Raw genomic sequence first — 6,000 nt, 5'->3', positions numbered from 1 at the left:
AATTAGGGACAGATATAAAATAGTTACTAAAGTGCGCAAATAATGGCTGTGTTGAATATAACAATATTAAAGGGACCGTAACCCCTAGACACCGTTACGACATTCCGTGCCGTCCTAACAGTGCTGAGCTTTATTGCTGTTAGGACAGCATGGAACGTCCTACCTTTTTTGGCGTCCTGCAGCCTCCTCCTTTTAGGCAATGGCAAATCGGACTGGGGGTGTGTGCTTAGCATTGTAGGCAACCCCCCATGATCCGATCCCAGCCTTGAAATCAAATGACGATCGTGTGATTTAATATTTCAAGCAAGTGTTTACATTGGAACTTTGTTCCAATGTTAAACACTTGGCCCCAGCATGAAGGGGTTAAACCATGTGAGATAGTTACTTGATTAGCTAGCTCACAGTTCATTTATAACTGTTACTAAGGGCTAGATTTATTAAGCCCATACGGCAGCAAGTTCTCTCAAGAACTTGCTCGCCGTCATTTATCAAGCAGCGGTCACCAGACCGCTGCTTCCTTAGCTTCTTTGCCACCTCTAATGTGGCGAAATTCAATCTCATCGGTCTAGTCAGACCGAGGAGATAGACAGCTCCTGCCCGCGCGTGATTGGCTGTGCGCGGGCAGGGGGCGGGATTGCACGCAAGCACAAAATTGCACTCGTGTGCAATGCCGAATACCTGCGGGTATTTTCGCCCCGCCACAGGCGAGCTGAGGCGTACAGGGGCGCATATACGCACCCCTGTACGCCTCAGCTTTAATAAACCTAGCCCTAAATGGCTTCAGCAGGGGATGTGAGATAAGGACAGGTTTTTAGAGCTAGAATAACTACAACATGGTGACACCCAATACTCTATGGAATATCAGGGGAATTTAAAAGCCTTCAGTTTTCCTAGTCAAATTATAGGAAAATGTGACAACAAAATAAAAGTATAGTGTAATGTTTTTACTACATATAATTAAACATTTTATTCTACAATCTCAAACTGTTTAGTACTGGCCAGCTTGTGCATTGTGTTTTATTCATATGTGACCTCTCCCTACTGAACTTTGCACCCAGGATAATCTGGGGTTAAGAGTCACTGCATTGTAAATAAATGCAGTAAATACAAAAGTAAAAACTGTTAACTATAATTGGAAGCCTCAGTATTTTTGAGACCAATTAAGTAAGTATAGGAAAAAAAAAACTGTTTTAAAACAGATGTATGTGTGCACAGACAAGGTGATGAACAGGATGAAATTGTGGAAAGAGCAGATTAAATTAAAGACAAATAATGAGAAAGTTAGACTATAGGATTAAGAAAAGTGCAACAGCACCTGGACTGCCAAAGGAGGAGACAGGAGAACATGTAAATGGATAAAGAATGAAAAGAAAACACAAGGGGAGATAAATAAAGGGCAAGGGGTGGAGGAGGGACAGGGTAGATGGCAATGGAAATAGAATAGTATAAGATATAGAGGAAGGGATGGACAGATAAAGGGCTAGATTTATTAAAGAGACAGTACAGTAATACTGTACATAATTAAAGGGACACTGAACCCAATTTTTTTTCTTTTCTGATTCAGATAGAGCATGCAATTTTAAGCCACTTTCTAATTTATTCCGATTATCAATTTTTCTTCGTTCTCTTGCTATCTTTATTTTAAAAAGACGACATCTAAGCTTTCTTTTTTTTTTTTTTTTTTAAACAAGCTTTATTCAATAAAATTTCGCAGGGTACAGATATATTTGTCAGAGTAAGAACATAATCCAATTACTATCCAAACATAAAGAAATGGAAGCCTGCAACGTTCTTTAGACACAAAGGAATAAAAAGCTTGTTACATTAACAATTTTTTGTTTTATACACAAAATGAAGTAACATTACATATATGAGTTTTACTTAACTACGTGTACCATAGAGAAAAAACGTGTTGGGGAGAGGTTAGAATAGGGAAATATTGGGAATGAATAAAGAAGAGAAAGGAGGAAGGGGGTAAAGAAGGAGGAAGGGGGTAAAGAAGGAGGAAAGGGAAGAAGAAGAAGAAAAAAAAAAAAAACGCTCAGCGCTCAACAGCAGTGGAGTGCAGTGGGTCAGCTCTCCAAGCTGCTGTCATCCTGTCATACATTGCTAATTGGTTGCTCTTAAGGTAATGTAATCTTTCTAGTATCAAAAGGTCTTCAACAGCGGAGTACCACTCAGCAAGTGTTGGGGGATCACTAGTTTTCCATTTTTTTGGAATAAGCATTTTAGCGCCTGTGAGCATGATCAGGAGAAGGGCACGAGTGTGATCTATTTTATTGTCAGGAAGATGCAGGGATAGAATTGTTTCAGGTGTATTTAGGATTTTCAGGTCCAGTCTATTCGATATTTCTGTTAAAACTAACGTCCAGTAATTAGTCAACTTCGGACATGTCCACCAAATGTGCAAAAGTGTACCTACTTCTCCGCAACCTCTCCAACACTTAGCATTAGCTGAGCGGAAAAATAGATGCAGTCTAGCTGGGGTATAATACCACCTAGTCTGTAATTTAAGCTGAATTTCTTGTACTCTAGCAGAGACAGAGGAGCGTCTGATTAATCTGAATGACTTAAGCCATTCCTCCTCCTCTATCAAATGGTTAAGGTCTTTACTCCAGGCTCTAGTGTAAGAAGGTAATGGTACGTCAGGGGGTATTAAAAGTAGTTTATATAACTTTGATATTAGTTTTTTAGGGGGTTGAGAATTTGTGCACAGCAATTCAAACGGGGTAAGGTCCCTATTGAATTTATTTTTGTGACTATGATGTGACAGAAAATGTGCTAACTGATGATATCTCAACCAAGATGAGAATAGTGCTCCATGTCGCTCCGTCATAGTTTGTTGCGTGCTTAGTCTACCATTTTCTAGTGCAAAATGTAAAACACCTGCTCTTAGACTGTACGGGGTGCATAGGCATTTACTTAACGCATAGTAAGGCAGTTCAGGGTTCTCTATAATTGATATCATCGGTGAGGCCAAGGAGGACAGATGTGTGCTAGAAGTCACAAGTCTATCCCATACAAGGAGTGTTTCAAATGTTAGATGGTATTTACTGACCAAATTCGGGCGCCTAATCGATGGTACCCAGGCCAGAGTGCCTACATTGTGAAGTTGAAGGATCTGACCATCTAATCTGACCCATTGTTTCTGTGTAGTGTTGTGCGACCACTCTGTCAGTCTCTGTAAATGTATTGCGCGTCGATATAAAGCAAGATCAGGAAAGCCCAGCCCACCCCTGTCCCGGGGAAGATATAATGTCTTCCTAGGTATTCTAGGTTTAGTACCCGACCAAATAAACCGCTCCAAAGTCCTCTGCAATTGAGTCAAAAAGTCTTTAGGCAGGGAAACCGGAACAGTCTGTAATACATATAAAATGCGAGGAAGTATATTCATTTTGATGATTCCTATTTTCCCCAACCAAGACAAAGATTTATTTCTCCAAGAGGACAAATCATTAATAATATCATTCCTCAAAGACAAATAATTGTGTGTAAAGAGGTTTTGAGGGTTCGCCGAAAGGTATATACCAAGATATTTAAGTTTAGTAGATGCTATTGGGATTTTAAATTCTGATGCTAAGGAGTGGATATGTTCTTGTGCTGCATTGATGTTGAGGAGTTCTGATTTTGTAATGTTAAGGTGAAAATTTGAGAGCGAACCATATTCTGTGATCTCTTTCAAAAGTTCGGGGATCGAGGTGTCAATGTTCGATAGGGTATATAAAACATCATCAGCATAAAGTGCCTGTTTGTACTCTGATTCGCCAATCTGTATACCTGTAATGTTTGGATTTTTTCTAACTTTATGTGCAAGCGCTTCTATTGATAGGGCAAAGAGTAACGGGGAGAGGGGGCACCCCTGTCTTGTCCCGTTTGATATGGGGAACGCATCAGAAAGGGTGCCATTTATCCTAACACGTGCATTTGGGGACGAGTATAGCGCAAAAGTCATATTGATAAAGGAATCGCCAAAATTCATTGCTTTCATAGTTTGCCGTAGGAAAAGCCAGTCGACACGATTGAAGGCTTTTTCCGCGTCGGTCGCAAAAAGCGCCATAGGGATATCTTTCACTTGCGCGTGGTTTATTAGTTGTATTATTTTGTTGGTATTATCCCGCGCCTCTCGGCCCGGAACAAACCCAAATTGGTCGGTGGAGATCAGATTCGGGAGGTATTTATTAAGGCGGTTTGCTAGTATTTTAGCTAGAATTTTTATGTCCATATTGAGTAAGGAGATGGGCCTAAAATTTGCAGGGGACGTTGGGGACCTTCCCGGTTTAGGGATGACCGCGATATGAGCTTCTAGCATCGAGCTTGTAAGTGTGGGAGTGGCAATCAGGCTATTGAAGAGATGGAGTAACATAGGGCTCAGGGATTTGGCAAAAAGTTTATAATATTTGGGGGAAAAGCCATCTGGGCCTGGGCTCTTCCCATTAGGAAAATCTTTTATAGCCCGAGCGAGTTCCTCCTCTGAAATGGGTGCATCTAGTCTGTCTTTATGCTCTGATTCTAATTGTGGTAAACCCAATGCCGTCAAATATTGGTCTATCTTTTGTAGTCTATGCAGAGTGTCTGAAGTATTGTCCTCAGTGTTGATCCCATCTGTTATGTTGTACAGCGTTTTGTAATATGAGTGAAAAGAATTAGCGATTTGTGCACTGCTCTTTAATGTAGTTTCGTCATGGCCTTGTAAAAAATGTATATGCGTTTTTAGTTGTTTTCTACGGATTGTTCTTGCTAACAATTTCCCTGGCTTGTTCCCCCCCCCCTCATAATATTGTTGTTTTGTGTGTAATTGTCTACGTTGGAATTCTTTTCTCAGAAGATCATTAAGGTCTTTCCTCTTAGCTTCTAGTTGTTCTTTAACTTCCGTGTTAGATGGGTTAGTCTTGTGTAGGTTTTCTAGTTGAGTGATGGATTCATTCAGTTGGGTGTGTTGGATTCTGTGTTGTTTATTAAGGCGCGCTTTGTGTTTAAGGAACTCACCTCTCATCACACATTTGTGCGCCTCCCAACAGATTGCAGGAGAGGTTTGAGTGGGCTCATTGTGTATTAAATAGTCCGCTAGTGATTTCTTTATCTCTATTTTTATCAAGGGATCGTCAAGTAGGAAGTCATCTAGTTTCCAAATGTACACTGTTGGGGGTAGGTCGGGCCATTGAACAGAGCAGGTGACTGGTGCGTGGTCAGACCAAGTTATGGGGCCTATGGAGCAAGATGTGATCATGTCTAGGCCAGTTGTGTCAGTAAAGAAGTAGTCAATGCGAGAATATTTATTGTGTGGAGGTGAGTAGTATGTAAAGTCCTTACTCGAGGGATGTAGTGATCTCCACACATCATGCAACATTAGGTTTGAGAGAGTGCCTTTCACTGATTTTGTTATTTTTGGAGAGGTGCTTGTGGAGCCATTGGAGGTATCAAGCTGTGCGTCCATTGACAGATTGAAATCTCCAGAGAGGAATATAGGGCCTCTTGCTACGTCTAAAAGGAGTTTTGAAATTTTGGCCATGAAAAGGTGTTGGTCTGTGTTCGGGCTATATATTGTGGCCAGGGTTACTTGGTTGTCGTATAAGGTGCCTACTATTATTAAGTATCTACCCTCTGTATCTTTTTCTGTATGCATGATCTTTAAAGGGATGGAGTGATGTATTAAAATCCCAACACGGCCTTTTTTAGATGTGCTTGATGCGAAAAGGGCCGTTGGGTATTCTGTATTAAACCATTTGGGCTCTCTGCGGAAATGTGTTTCCTGAAAAAAAAAGGTATATGACTATGCAGATTTTTTAAGGCTCTGAAAGCTATAGATCTCTTACCTGGGCTGTTCAGCCCTTTTGCATTTATAGTGGTAAAAGTAAGTCCATGAGAACCAAACCTACTCTCTCGAGTTTTCATGATGACAGAAAAAAAAAAAAAAAGGGGGGGAAGGATACTGGGAAAGCGAAGAGAAAGTTAGATCAGAATAGGAGGGAAGAGAGGGAAGGTGTCTGGTACACAGTAGTA

The sequence above is a fragment of the Bombina bombina genome, chromosome 1 (genome assembly GCF_027579735.1).
Source record: "Bombina bombina isolate aBomBom1 chromosome 1, aBomBom1.pri, whole genome shotgun sequence".
Classification (NCBI taxonomy): domain Eukaryota; kingdom Metazoa; phylum Chordata; class Amphibia; order Anura; family Bombinatoridae; genus Bombina; species Bombina bombina.
Note: the sequence above shows the minus strand (reverse complement) of the source record.